Source organism: Lycium ferocissimum, chromosome 5 (genome assembly GCF_029784015.1).
Source record: "Lycium ferocissimum isolate CSIRO_LF1 chromosome 5, AGI_CSIRO_Lferr_CH_V1, whole genome shotgun sequence".
In the NCBI taxonomy this organism is placed as follows: Eukaryota; Viridiplantae; Streptophyta; class Magnoliopsida; order Solanales; family Solanaceae; genus Lycium; species Lycium ferocissimum.
In genome coordinates, this window is record NC_081346.1 from 44,676,188 (window position 1) to 44,690,963 (window position 14,776).

Here is a 14,776-nt window from a genome sequence, read left to right on the forward strand (position 1 = left end):
TTTGAATAACCCATTAAACTGGCCCAATAGTTCCAACACCTCCTTAGGAATCACTTCAGGCTTGTCCTCATCATTTATCATAAGTAACTAGGCCACATAATTACATTTCCCGATATGCAGAAACATGTTAATCTTCCTTGCAGCAACATCAGTAATTGGGCCTAGTTCCGCATGGCCCACTAAGTGCACCAAATTAGACTTTAGTGAGTGTAACACTTAAGGGCTTGATGTGAAGCACGATTGGGGCAACTGTATCAATCTAGTCCATACACAACACATTGTCACAACCCCCTACCTTAAGTAAGAGGTCGAATGTGAAATCCAAATCTTGCATTTTCCTTTTAAATTGCTTACTGACCCTTTTAGTCTATAAGTATTTCCCCTTAGCAACTTTCACCCTCATGGGCCTTGTAAACCTTTCACTTGGGCCTACAATGACTTTCACCAATAGGGGGTCCACAAAGCTATGCGTGGCACCACTATCCACCAATACCGTGTACTGACTGTCACGACCCAACCCCGTAGGCCGTGACTACTGCCCGAGCTGGGCACTCGTACACACGTATTAACCATAATCAACATACTAATAACTTAAGCATATGCAAAGGTAGGACGTCGTATACATAATCGGTCCGCAGCAGGCATAACCAGAACTTATATATATATAGAAAAGTAATCGTCACCCCAAAACTGTCACATATACATATATACATAACGGCATAAGCCGGTAGGGCTGCCATAGTATAGGGGGACGCTCAGATCATAAACCATACGAACGCAACTGTACAATACTTACCCACAACCCACACGCATATGTCCACAGACCTCTAAGAGTAATAACAGAACCATATGACGGGACAGGGCCCCGCCGTACCCATGAACAAACATATATAGAAATAACAGAAATGTCTGTACCAAAAATGTAGGCTCGGATCAAGGGAGCACTCCAAACAGCGGAATAGATGTCCTAGGCTGACGGATCACCAGAACGTGTACCTGTACCTGCGCGGCATGAAACGCAGCCCCCGAAGAAAGGGGGTCAGTACGAAATATGTACTGAGTATGCAAAGCATGAAATATGAAAAACGAGGTCATAACCGAAGTAAGGAGTACAGAAAGTGAGCATAATGATCAGAATACCAAAATGTTTGCATTTGAAATACTAATCATGCATAAGAGATACAGAGAATAAGTATAATGACCAGAATGCCAAAAAAAAAATGCTTACTCCTGAACATAAATCATGCATGTCAATATCATATATCATATGCACACATATCGTGTCCCGGCCCTCTAGTGAGGGACTCGGTAAATAAGATCATCATGCCATCATATTATCATACCACATACGGCCCATAATGGGACCCGGCGGACAGAACATGGTCGCGCCCCTCCTATCTCGGGCGCCATAACTCATCATACTTCGGAACGTTGCATATCTCCGAACACATCATACTCCGTATCACATCATACTTCATAACTCATCATACTTCGGAAACACATCATACTTCGTAACTCATCATACTTCAGAAAACCCATCATACTTCGGAATAAAGCATAGTGCGAACGACAATATACCGACCCGGGACTCGGCGAAGGGAGTGACAATAGTGTGCACGAGCAGAATCGTGGGAAACTATATGCAATGTAAAACACTTACAAAGACCCAATAGAATAATCAAAACCAACTGTCAGTTAAAACCGAGACAATAGTCAAATCAAGTTTCTTCCGAATGTCACTCGGGAACATATCAAATAAAACTTTAGAAATCATAGTCACGTATCAAAATCATATGCATAAAAACCCTCATTTCAGACTCAACAGATAAATAAATAATCATACTCGGGGGTCTGGATGATAGTCATATTAAGTTCTTTCAAAAAGTCGTTAGAACTATACAAAGAAAAGTCGCGGGACCCACGGACGAGCGTCGACCCAATCCGAGCTCGCCTATGGAAGGTATAGTCACTATACGCTACAGATCCTCCTACGAGCATATCGAGGCGATCCGGTTCTGTCTACGAAAGTTAGGGACACTTTTAGACATAGAATCCTTTAAGATCAACAATTCTTTTTTGCACATTGAAATCCAAACATACCAAAGACATAAAGACCATAGCTCAATTACATTAAGAGTACGGACATCAAGAAGTGAATAAGAATCGTAGACATACTCGGATCGCAAGAATAGATTTACCCCGAGGCTCGTATCATAGCCTACTTACAACTAGGACATGCCAAAAGAAAAAAAGGTTAAGCTTTACATACCTCGTCCGCTTTCGACGCTAATCCAAACCTAATCCTCGGGCTGTCCAAGATCTACAACAACATCATTTGCTACCACACATTAGCTATAGATACTTAGGAATTCAATCCCACGCTATCACTTTATTCTACAAAAATTTGGGCAGCATTTCCCCTATACACTCAACATCCCCGAGAATTCAACTCGGCTGAATCATCAACAACAATACCAACAATCATATTTGCAACATCGTCAATCAATTCAAAACGCATTCTAACATTAGTAATTCTTTTCCATATAATTCGACGACATTTCATTTACATTCAATTCAACCGCATATAATCAAACTAACACCAATGCTCACACGTTCAATTATTAATCCAAAACCATTCAAACACGATTCAAGGATATTTCAATCAACCCGCACAATATTCAAACAACCCAACCAACCTACACACTACTCGAAACCCCCCCCCCCCCAAGTTCCACAAGAACAACAACAACACACTCCTTTTCTTCCATTTTCATAAACCATACCAACAATCCCCATGTTACGATATCTTTCCCGCAAATACAAGAAACCATCTTAAGATTCCATAAGCTTCTATAACAAGCCATAAACGATTATAACCTCAATTGAGCCATTAAATTTCCATTGTCATCATAGAATCCACAACACGACAACCAAAATATACTAAATGAAATTAGTTCTTCACTTCTACACTATACCACACATACACGGCCACACACACATCATATTTTCATGGACTTCATTCATTTCTACATATCACAACACGCACAACCACCTATAAAACATGTAGAGAAGATTAAACCTCACCTTCTTCCACTTGACTTCACCCTCGGCCAAAGTTGGTAAATTGCAACAACGAACGATTTGCTTGCTTCAACAACCACTCCACGTTAACGAGGACCTTCAAATTAGTTGATTGGCTAGAAGAAAATAATTTTTTGTGATCAATTTTTGGACCTCAATTTTTAGCTCCTATGGCCGAATGGTTGCTTGGTTTTTCTCTCCAAGTTTCTTGAAATTTCTAAGGGGAAGGTGATGAATACTATGATCAACATATCATCTCATTTCACATATATTAGGCTTCCATGTGGCCATGGCCCACACCACATGTGGCCGGCCACTTGCCCCCCCTTTTTTTTTCCTTTTTCATGAAATAATTACTTTCCAAAATTAACTTTTGACCCCTAATTTTCCTTAATAACCCAAGTCAATAGAATCATGAGCAACCTTTGCATTCAACAAAATTAGACAAAAATACCCTTGTCCTTAACTTATCGTGGTTAGCTCGGATTATCCCGATGTACAAAATACGGGATATAACATCCTTCCCCCCTTTAGAACATTCGTCCTTGAATGTTCAACTAGCCTCATAACCTTTATTGCCATAACATGCAGTCTTATCTACCAATCATATTTCTTCTTCATCTCCTCTTCGGTTTTCCAAGTCATCTCCTCCTGTTATTATTCCGTTACAATACCTTAACAAAAGCCGCGTCTTTAGTACGCAACCTTCTTACCTTACAACCCATGTAATAAGGCCCAATATATCTCGTGTCATCTCTTCAACCTCGATTCGAACTCTTCCATTGTCCCTTTGCTCAGATCTTGCTCTCAACTTCCCGGTCACACATTATGTTGAAATCTTTACAAGGATATGCGAAGGTGCCCAAATTAGCTCAAGAAATACCTTAGCGTGGCTTCGCTAATCCTTATGTTTTACTTTGTCTTCGCCCCTCTCTTATCTTACAACCGATGTCGGAATAAATCTTTGGTTCGACCATAGCCATGCCCTGTTGTTCTTCGTCCGAATTCTATCTCGGTAATTTGGCCTAACCCATCTTTACATCTTTCCTTAATGCACCCCAAACCTTGTATCCATATTATTATCCTTTGCACCCAAACTTTTTTTCATTAGATATTCGCTTAGTCCCATCTCTAGCATGTAAATGTTCCTGGGTAACATAACCACTCTTGTACGACTTGTATAGAATATGTCCCATCTTAGTTATGGTCTTTCTTTCTCCTAGTTCACTCTGCTCCACATATTCCTTTCTTTACTCACTCCTTGATGTTCCCACTTCCTACCATAGGAGGTTTTCTATTTTTCTCCCTTACTACCCCTTTTTCTGGCTTTTGGATCCTACTGATTTGTCTCGGCAAGGAATCTGTTATATCCTGCATTTCGCACGTTGAGACATTCTGAGCTAATTGTGGAAAATTGAGGACAAGACAATTTTGGAAGACGAGGTAGAGGCTTGTGACCTCCGATTCGATCTTAATGAATAAGTCACTCATAAATATTATTATCGGCATGAAATGTTAAGGGCAAATTTGGAAATTGAAAATTTCTAGTTCATGACTCCTTGGAGAAGCCAAGTAGCCGTGGGTCCCACCCATGGTTGGACAATCATCTTAAGCCATGAAGATATGCATGTGGTCATATTATATTTGTAGGGGACTTATATGAATATAGACAAAGATGACAAGGCAAGAATTCATCTTTACAACTTAAGGGAAAATTCAAGAAATTTCAAGAAACTTAGAGGGAAAGAAAAAGAAAAATCTAGAAAAAAAAATTGGAGAAAAAGGAGGGGCATGGCCGGCCATGTGCTTGGCCATGTGCCCCATTATTATCATATATATATGTGTGTGTGATGACCAAGAAGACCACACCTCATTATTTTAAGTCCTAGAAGATTCAAGAAAAAAAAAGAAAAAAAAAAGAGGAACGGCTAGGAGGGGCTGGCCGAACCAGCCCCATAAGGTTGGTCATGAAGAGTGTTTTCTTCAAGCTTTCATACCAATTGGAAGGTCCTCTACGACATGGAGTGGTTGTTGGAGGAAGAAAACCATTCGTTGTTGCAATTCATCAAGCCTAGCCAAGGGAGAAGTTGAATGGAAAAAGGTGAGGTTTAATCTTCTTTACATGTTTCATAGGAGTTTATGTATGTTGTAAGGTGTAGAAATGAATGAAATTCATGAAGGGTTGCATGTTGAGGCTTGGCCGTGTGTATTGTATTGTGGCCGTGTGTGTGTGTGTTGTTGTGTAGGATTGAAGGACTAATTGTATTTAGCATGTTGGGTATTGTTGTAATATGTAGAAATGGATGAAAACCATGGAATTTGCATGTTGTTGTGGTGGCCGAAAGTGGGCTGATTTGGAGTAGGTATGTGGAATTAATGTTATCTAGTATTTTGGGTGTCGTTCGTTGTGGATTATGTAATGAAAATGAAGGTTTAATAATCCAAATGGAAATTGTAAATCGTGTGGGCTGTTTGGAAGCTAATATAATTGTAATATGATTTCTGGTATTGATGGAAATGATGACGCTAACGTATGGAATTGTCAAGGTAGTGTATGAATTTGGAAGAAAGAAACGTATTGTTGTTGCCTCTATGGAAATTGGTAGTTTCGGGTGAAGTGGTATATGGTTTGGATTGTTTTGAATATTGTATAAATTGCTTGGAATGTTCTTAGATCATATTTGAATGGTTGCGGATTAGTAATCGAATATGTGAGCATTGGTATTGAATTGATCGTATGTAGTTTATTTGACTATAAAGGAAATGTTGTCGAATTGTGTAGAAAGGAATTATTGATGTTAGAATGCGTTTCGGATCACTCATGGATATTGTTATTATGATTGTTGGTATGGTTGTTGTTGATGATTGATTTGGCCGAGTTAAATTCTCGGGGATGTTGGATTTATAGGGGAAATGCTGCCCAAATTTCCGTAGACTAAGTGTTAGCTTGAAATCGGATTCTTAAGTGCTTATGGCTAATGGTTGATATCTAATGACGTGATTGTAGATCGTGAGAAGCCAAGGCATAAGCTTGGATTAGCCTTGGGAGCGGCCAAGGTATGTTAAGGCTCGCCCCTTTCTTTCAAAGGCATGATTCTTAGATTACGATTTCATAAATACTTCCATAACTTTGTTGTTGTCAAAAGTCAGAAGTCTATAATTCTAAAGGCATGATTCCTTTCTTATGAATCCAATAGGTGTTTTCTAAATGTCCCATGATCCCTTTATGTGAATCCATAAATGTTTTTCAAGAATATTCTTATTCTCAAAAGCTAGAAATTCATGACTCATAGAGTTCATGATTTAAAGGCATGACTTCTTTCTTGATAATCCATAAATATTTTCCAAAATGTCCCTATTGTCCGAGTCAAAGATTTATGATTCTATAAGCTTATATGACAACAACAACGGACATGTTTTTGCAATATGAATGAGGATGTTAGAGACTTTGCAGACAGTGTCGTGTATGTAGTATGTCAGTTTTGTAAGCGGCTCCATAAGCCGATGTATTGTGATGCATTATTCTACGGGTCTTATACGATCACAGGTCTTACTTGATTTGAAAAGGATGAAAAGCGGTTTGTTCTCGAAAGGCTTTCATTATGTGCTCATGTTATGCTATGAGGGCCCAATATGATTATGAGTGCCCACGAGAGTCGAGGGTTCGCTCGCCCTAGGTAAGGGTCGGGTGCCTATCACGCCCTAACGAAAATTAGGGTGTGACAGAATCCTACTCATAGTCCAAGCATCCGTATCGAATATATTGTGGTGTCAATTGTTTTCATCTTACACTTGCATCTATCGCACTCGCTTCCCCCCTTTAGGGGTGTACTTATACCATTACCCGATTATACTTTGCCCTATTTCCGTATTTCCAGTCTCACTTAGGCGGCACTTTTATTCCGTCATTCTGATCCCCTTGTTATTCATCTACTCACTTTCTTCCTTTTTCCAAATATCATTGTGTTAGTAGTTCCCAAGCTCAACCTGTAGCGAAAATAGCATTAGCTTGCTTTGTAACATTTGTACCCCTAATGCTAGAACTGTAATGCTCCCTTTTTCTCTTCACCGGTCTAATCTGCCCCGTCCTACACGACCTCTTAAGGTTTCGGCCCACTCTGTATACGCTAATTTCCCTTAGGTTACTCTAGCTTCTCACTCGTCTCTTATATCCGAATTTATAGGACTTTTAATATACTTCCCAGGGGGTCACCCATCCAAAAATTTCTCTCACCCTAGCACGCTTAACTTTAGAACTCTGATGAAATACGACGCTTTAACGCTCGTCTGATAGTGTTCACCTCACCGTATGACCCTCAGCACACAACCTGGAGTAAGTTGAAGTCTTAACAGATTTCAAAACGCTCTCATGACACAATTACTACTTTACCCTTTTCAATCCTCCGTATTCACTTTTCGCCTACGGATACGACTACCTTCCGTCCTCGACTTCCAGATCCACTATAGTGGTGAACACACCTTAATCGCCATGACTTATGAATACTTGATTATCGGCCCTTAAATTTCTGCTTACCGCTATTAAGTAACAATCATACAACAAATACACATACATAGAACAAACTCCAATAAGGACTCATATACCTGTAGACGATCGGTCTCCCGACAATCCCCGGTGGGCTATAGGGTGAAGTGTACTCCTCACCGTCATCCCCTCATCTGAATCCGAGGGATATAGATAGCCCGGCAACTCCTGGTTCACCGACGGCCAGGATAGGGGGCTGGAATAATCTGTAACGCTCACCGAGGAGGCTGGTCTAACATAGTGCTCCACCATAGGAGCAACTGGCACGATCTCAGAAAGCTCCTCCCCCGGTGCCCCCGCCGAATACTCAGACAGATCCGTGTCGTAGCTGTCCTCTGGGTGGTCCTCTCACTTTGGGAGTCAAGGACTCGGAGGAATCGTCGTGGGATCTCGAGGGGATCAGTCTCGATAGAATAGCTGGGGATCCTCCTGCTGGGCCCTGGAGCCTGAGGTCCTGAAGATACTCTAGGGGCCTTCTTGGCACCCCCACTATCTGAAGCTGGCCTTTTCATCGCTCGTCAATCTGTACCTACCTGCAGGAGAAAGCGTCAGAAGCAATCTTCCCTACACTCTGGCTCTACCGCACGATCTAAGATAGAAGAAAGGTCACTGATTCCTAAATGCCCCGCAGCCTCCTGTTTATAAGTGCGGCCGGCTTCACATCATAAACAAGACTCTGCGGGACACGGTGCTCAGACAATCCGAGGACGAACTGCTCTGATACCACTTCTATCACGACCCAACCCCGTAGGCCGTGACTAGTGCCCGAGCTGGGCACTCGTACACACCTATTAACCATAATCAACATACTAATAACTTAAGCATATGCAAAGGTAGGACGTCGTATACATAATCGGTCCGCATCAGGCATAACCAGAACTTATATATATATAGAAAAGTAATCGTCGCCCCAAAACTGTCACATATACATATATACATAACGGCATAAGCCGATAGGGCTGCCATAGTATAGGGGGACGCTCAGAACACAAAACATACGAACGCAACAGTACAATACTTACCCACAACCCACACGCATATGTCCACAGACCTCTAAGAGTCATAACGAACCATATGACGGGACGGGGCCCCGCCGTACCCATGAACAAACATATATACAAATAACGAAATGTCGTACCAAAAATGTAGGCTCGGATCGGGGAGCACTCCAAACGGGGAATAGATGTCCTAGGCCGACGGATCACCGAACGTGTGGGCGGCCGCGCGGCATGAAACGCGCGCCCCGAAGAAAAAGGGGTCGACGAAATATGAGTATGCAAAGCATGAAATACGGAAAACGAGGTCATAACCGAAGTAAAGAGCACAGAAAGTGAGCATAATGATCGAATACCAAAATGTTTGCATTTGAAATACTAATCATGCATAAGAGATACGAGAGAATAAGTATAATGACCAATGCCAAAAAAAATGCTTACTCCTGAACATAAATCATGCATGTCAATATCATATATCATATGCACACATATCGTGTCCCGGCCCTCTAGTGAGGGACTCGGTAAATAAGATCATCATGCCATCATATTATCATATCACATACCACATACGGTCCGTAATGGGACCCGGCGGACAGAACATGGTCGCCCCTCCTATCTCGGGCGCCATAACTCATCATACTTCGGAATGTTGCATATCTCCGAACACATCATACTTCGTATCATATCATACTTCATAACTCATCATACTTCGGAAACACATCATACTTCGTAACTCATCATACTTCGGAAAACTCATCATACTTCGGAATAAAGCATAGTGCGCACGACAATATACCGGCCCGGGACTCGGCGAAGGGAGTGACAATAGTGTGCACGAGCAGAATCGTGGGAAACTATATGCAATGTAAAACACTTACAAAGACCAAATAGAATAATCAAAACCAACGTCGCTTAAAACCGAGACAATAGTCAAATCAAGTTTCTTCCGAATGTCACTCGGGAACATATCAAATAAAACTTTAGAAATCATAGTCACGTATCAAAATCATATGCATAAAAATCCTCATTTCAGACTCAACAGATAAATAAGTAATCATACTCGGGGGTCGGGATGATAGTCATATTAAGTTCTTTCAAAAAGTCGTTAGAACTATACAAAGAAAAGTCGCGGGACCCACGGACGAGCGTCGACCCAATCCGAGCCCGCCTATGGAAGGTATAGTCACTATACGCTACAGAGCCTCCTACGAGCATATCGAGGCGATCCGGTTCTGTCTACGAAAGTTAGGGACACTTTTAGACATAGAATCCTTTAAGTACAAAAATTCTTTTTGCACATTGAAATACAAACATACAAAAGACATAAAGACCACAGCTCAATTACATTAAGAGTACGGACATCAAGAAGTGAATAAGAATCGTAGACATACTCGGATCGCAAGAATAGAGTTACCCCGAGGCTCGTATCATAGCCTACTTACAACTAGGACATGCCAAAAGAAAGAAAGGTTAAGCTTTACATACCTCGTCCGCTTTCGACGCTAATCCAAACCTAATCCTCGGGCTGTCCAAGATCTACAACAACATCATTTGCTACCACACATTAGCTATAGATACTTAGGAATTCAATCCCACGCTATCACTTTATTCTACAAAATTTGGGCGAGAAAAGATTTCCTATACACTCAACATCTCCGAGAATTCAACTCGGCTGAATCATCAACAACAATACCAACAATCATATTTGCAACATCGTCAATCAATTCAAAACACATTCTAACATTAGTAATTCTTTTCCATATAATTCGACGGCATTTCATTTACATTCAATTCAACCGCATATAATCAAACTAACACCAAGGCTCACACGTTCAATTATTAATCCAAAACCATTCAAACAAGATTCAAGGATATTTCAATCAACCCGCACAATATTCAAACAACCCAACCAACCTACACACTACCCGAAACCCCCCCAAGTTCCACAAGAACAACAACAACACACTCCTTTTCTTCCATTTTCATAAACCATACCAACAATCCCCATGTTACGATATCTTTCCCGCAAATACAAGAAACTATCTTAAGATTCCATAAGCTTCTATAACAAGCCATAAGTGATTATAACCTCAATTGAGCCATTAAATTTCCATTGTCATCATAGAATCCACAACACGACAACCAAAATATACTAAATGAAATTAGTTCTTCACTTCTACACTATACCACACATACACGGCCACACACACAACATCATATTTTCATAGACTTCATTCATTTCTACATATCACAACATGCACAACCACCTATAAAACATGTAGAGAAGATTAAACCTCACCTTCTTCCACTTGACTTCACCCTCGGCCAAAGTTGGTAAATTGCAACAACGAACGATTTGCTTGCTTCAACAACCACTCCACATTAACGAGGACCTTCCAATTAGTTGATTGGCCAGAAGAAAATAATTTTTTGTGATCAATTTTTGGACCTCAATTTTTAGCTCCTATGGCCGAATGGTTGCTTGGTTTTTTCTCCAAGTTTCTTGAAATTTCTAAGGGGAAGGTGATGAATACTATGATCAACATATCATCTAATTTCACATATATTAGGCTTCCATGTGGCCATGGCCCACACCACATGTGGCCGGCCACATGCCCCCCCCCCCTTTTTTTTTTTCCTTTTTCATGAAATAATTACTTTCCAAAATTAACTTTTGACCCCAAATTTTCCTTAATAACCCAAGTCAATAGAATCATGAGCAACCTTTGCATTCAACAAAATTAGACAAAAATACCCTTGTCCTTAACTTATCGTGGTTAGCTCGGATTATCCCGATGTACAAAATACGGGATGTACCACTGACCAGCCCAATAATCTAATGGTCGAAGAGGCCTTATTAGGCCCAAAGATAACATTCATGGATACTTCATAGTGTTCTTGTTCCTCTACCTTTTCCTCTGCGGTTTCATCGGGCATGACCTCTTTGGCATCACAAAATATTTCTCCATCCATAGTATTAACTGTCTTAGGTTTGTATTGATGGCCTGGTGGTATTTATCAAGACACTTGCAGAAAAGGTTTTTGGCTTGTATTTCATCTAAAGACATCTTTTTGGGTGCTGGGCTACGGATAGTAAGAACATTGGGATTTCTAGTTGGGTTGGAATATGTATTGGGCAAGGGGTTTGGGTTTCGGAATTTAGGAGCACACTGAGAGTACATTTGTTGATAAAGAGCTTGAAATGATTGCTCATGTAATTTAGCACACTTGTAAGCCTCCATTAATGATTTTAGATTTGCATATTCCACTAGTGGCATTATGTCCGGTTTAAGACCACCAATAGAGCATCGAAGGATTTTGTAAGGAAATTCGGCAACGTAACTCTTCAAAACGTCTTTGATAACTCTCCACATCAATAATTTACGTTAACCGGTTAAATTTTGACGTAACCCCAATAGGCGTGCAATTGCCAAAACGTTGGCAGACATCCACACAAAAATTGGTCCAAGATACACGCCCTCCTCTATCCAAAACATAGCTATCAAACCAATTGTTCACATTGTTTTTTAAATGAATTGACACGTAGATCATTTTAACATCCTCAAAAATTTTGCCTAACTCACAAAATGTGTTACAATGACGTATCCAACTATACAGATTTGTATCGCCGAACTCCGAAAGCTCAAGGTTCGCCAAAGAAAGCTTCCATTGGTTAAGATTAGAGCCATACAATTCTAAACCAGTGGATTGCGGACGACCATAAGGTTGTTGGTGAAAGGACCCAAAAGGAACCATTAGTGTCTAAGAATACAAGTAGTTGAAACTATTACACCTTGTAGTTTTGTAGGTTGAGATTCATCGTATGTTAGCTGTCCAAGCTATGGACATCGAGACTATCTTTGAATGTATACGATTGTAGACATGCCTATCTTATGTATAAGAAATGTTAAGTTCATATTTAGTAAGTATAGGAAGGATTAGAAGTTAAACAAATCGAAGTAAACAAGTTCGTCAGAAAGTGCAGTTTGATGGACAATTCGACAGTCCACAAAACAATTTGATAGCTATTAAAATGGTGGCTCTCCAGCGCAAAACAGTCACTGAAGTATTTTAGGGAGGTCCATTTGAAGGACCCATTTGACGCTCGCAAAACAGTTTGACGGTCCGTAAAACTTGGCGTCAAAATGAGGCGGCGGCCGACCGTTTGCACTTAAATCCATTCCAAAGTCTATTTTTCATCATTCTGCTTCAACATCACTCTAAGTTCCCTTAAATAGTTCATAAGGGTTCCGAAGTGAAATCAACCGTAACCAACTCAAATACAAGGAAGGAAGTGAGGAACCTCATCTTTTTGGTGTTGTAGGGCCTTTAAGGGTGATTGTAAGCTTGGGAACACTTGTATTCAGACTTGAATCTTCTGTAAGAGGTGAGTATATTGTGTTTTTCCTTTTTTCTAAGGTTAACTTGATGTTGGTAAATGGGAGGATTAAGCATGAACTAGCATCAAAAATCGATAACTGAAGAAAGTTAGTTCATGGACTATTTTGAGCATGTTGTGACTTTGTTGTTGAGTTGATTTCCATGTTTATGATTAATATCTAATGTTGTTAATGTGTTGATAAGGTTATACTCCTTGATTGGGAAGAAAGAAAATATATGTTGTTATTGTATATCTGTATACTTTGGGTAGTTTGGTGTATATTCTTTGTATGGATAGTGAAAGGAGTATTTAAGCACTTTTGTAAGCTTGTTGTTATTATTGTGAGTTGTTGTATATATTGCTGTGGCTAGAGCATAAGGGGAAGTGCTACCCGTTTCGTTTTAGAATTGAGTTATCGTTGACATACATAATATACTAGTGTCGCCTAAGATTGTGTATGTATTCCTTTGTTATAGGATTGGCATGCTAGTTGTACTTAGCTCGATTGTTGGATTGCTTGGATGACTTGAGGTATTTTAAGGTTGTTCTCTTCCTTCTTTTGGCATGAGCTAACGGAAACGAATGCTTCATAATGAACTCTAATCTTAGTTGAATATAGGCTTATGTCTTTGTTCTTTTTGTTAGAGCCCGTATTTCGTACGTTCGGACGTTGTGGGATAATGGTAAGAAATTAAGGACAAGACCATGTTCTAAAATAAATTTAGTGTCGGAGTCGTTGGGAATGTTATTTATGGATATTGGTATTGTGGAAATATTGAGAAAGGCTAAGGGCAAGAAGAGAAATTCGCAAAATGGGCCGCGAAAATAATGTGGAAGGTTAAGGACAAAATGGTAATAATAAGGAAAGTCGAGGGGTAAAATAGTAATTTCACCAAGTACTAGAAAAAGTCTTGAAAAGGGGAAAAGTGTAAATGGAGAGGGACCAAAGTGTATTAAGGAAGACACTTGGTCTTCTTTGACCAAGTAAGAGAATCCAAGAAAAGAGAAGAAAAAAGAAGAAAAATCTAGAAGAGAAAGAAAGGGGGCATGTGATCATAATTGAAGGACTAGGATGCAAATATGAAAAAGTGAGGGAGTATATATATATAGGAGGTCATCCTTTAATTAAAAACAAAAGCATGAACACAAAAAAAAAAAAAAGATGAAGAGGGTGGAAAGGAGGGTTCGGCCAACCCTCAAAAAATTCCACCATTGGAATCTTGTCCCAAAAATTATTCCTTTGTTGTATTTCTACTAATTTGGAGGCCCTCTTCAACATGGTATAATTTTTGGAAGAAAAGGGTCACTCTTTGTTGCAATCTCAAGCCTTAGCCAAGTGGGAGAACAAAGTGAAAAAGGTAAGAAACAATTTTCCTTTATGTGTTATGGATGTTTGAGAATATTGTAGTGTGTAAAAGTGAATGAAATTTATGAAAATATATAGTGTGGTGTGTTGGCCGTGTGGTTGTTGCATGGTATGGAAGTGATGATTCAATTCTTATGTAGAATTTTAATTGTTGTTGTTATGTATTTTATGATGGAAATAAATGGAAAGCATGAAATGTAGAAATTATGGATGTGGCCGTGTATGCATGGTGTGGCCGTGTAGTGTGTTGTGTGCATGGAAGGATGGGTTGATTTTATGTAGCATGTTGTTGTTGTTGTTATTGTTGTAATGTAAAGAAAAGGATGAAAATTCATGAAAATATGCATGTGTGTGTATTATCGGAATAGAATAGTGTATGTGTAGAAAAATGGATTGAATTTATTTAATGA